General features: G+C 43.1%; 1 protein-coding gene across 3 annotated transcripts in view; it reads left to right on the top strand.

The window, feature by feature from the left end:
* TPTE2 (transmembrane phosphoinositide 3-phosphatase and tensin homolog 2) overlaps positions 1–1,361 on the top strand; it is a 113,834-nt gene that overhangs the window by 21,572 nt on the left and 90,901 nt on the right. The window contains exon 1 of one of the 3 annotated variants that reach the window (XM_011976534.1): positions 920–967. The exons of the other annotated variants lie outside the window; for them this stretch is intronic. The gene's annotated coding sequence lies outside the window, so the exon portion shown is untranslated. Of the gene's footprint in view, positions 1–919; positions 968–1,361 lie in introns of those variants that run through there. 3 annotated transcript variants of the gene reach the window in all.

A 1,361-nucleotide genomic window follows, 5' to 3' on the forward strand; every position in this document is an offset into this window, starting at 1 on the left:
ACACACACACACACACAAACACACACACAAAAAAAACCAGTGACAGAGAAAGAGACTGAGATTAGTGGGATTCACTCAGAAGTGTTCACAGTAATAGAGAGTGCCTTTGACCCAGTTTCTTGATCATCTCACTGTATCACGTTTAGATAACTTCCACATTTTTACAGTTGTTTAGAAAAAAAGAAACAGACTATAGAGAGAGGCTTCTGTCTGTTACTATCTTTTCACCATTTGTTAGTAGCAGTGAAATGCCTTGCACACTCTGATTTTCTGTGTATGAGACATAGCAGAGTGGGCCGAGGGAAGAGAGAATCCTGTTTGGAGCGAGGAGGAGGTAGGAGTGCACGGGGAACGGTGAAGCCCTCAGCAGGAAGCAACAGAGCTAAGGCCTTGGAGGTGTTCTCCACCCTCCAGAACTCTGCCACCACGGAGGCTGGAGCTCCAAACCTCAAATCACCATCCTATTCGTTTGTGCTTCTGTGTCAGACCTGTAGTTACTTGACTTTTTGTGGGGCTGGGGAGCCACGCATTCTGGCTGAAAGTAAGGAGGTGATGGAGGGCCTTTGAAACAGGACGTTCAGTGAAATAAGAGGGCTGACTACCTCAACACAAAAGTTTAGTTTGAAATAGCTGCCACCACAAAGGCTGCCACACATGGGGACTGATGTCATAATAAAGAGGTTTATTTAAATCTGCAGGCATCACTATTCTCACCACCCTAATACGTCATTGCCATCATATAAACCCTCCTTTCTAATAAAAAAAAATGACATTTCAGAACCAAATAGCGCTGTAGACGTGAATAGTAAGAACTTAACTGGTTTATGTGCAGAGTAATGAAAGCGAGTTTTTCCAGAAAAGTGAATTTGGAATTGTATCTCCTGTCACACTGTGCTCTTTTATCATCCTCTAGTGCACCCACAAATGAATTATCAGACACGAACCTGGAGGCACGTATCAATGAAAGGTGAGTTATGCACACATGTGTCTTTATTTATCTAATTATAACTGAGCATAGAAGTATTCACACACAGGCACATAAACAAATATATCCATCCATCCATCCATGCGTCCATCCATACACACTTCTCTCAACACACGTCCACTAACAACCCATGCACACAATGGAAACACACAACAAGGAGACAGATGGACGGACACTTGTGGAGTTTATTCTGAGAAGGCTGCATGGCCACAGAGAGTGGTTTTTCACAGGGTTTCGAATTCTTCTCATCATAGCCTTTGTAGGTAACATTGCATCCTTTTCTAATAGAGTCATATAGAAAGGAGCAGGTCACAGGAGAGCTGCTGCTTCCTGTTAGTGTATTTGTCACCCTTAGTTCCTAGTAAGCAGCTTCTTA

The sequence above is a fragment of the Mandrillus leucophaeus genome, unplaced genomic scaffold, assembly GCF_000951045.1.
Source record: "Mandrillus leucophaeus isolate KB7577 unplaced genomic scaffold, Mleu.le_1.0 Scaffold168, whole genome shotgun sequence".
Taxonomy (NCBI): domain Eukaryota; kingdom Metazoa; phylum Chordata; class Mammalia; order Primates; family Cercopithecidae; genus Mandrillus; species Mandrillus leucophaeus.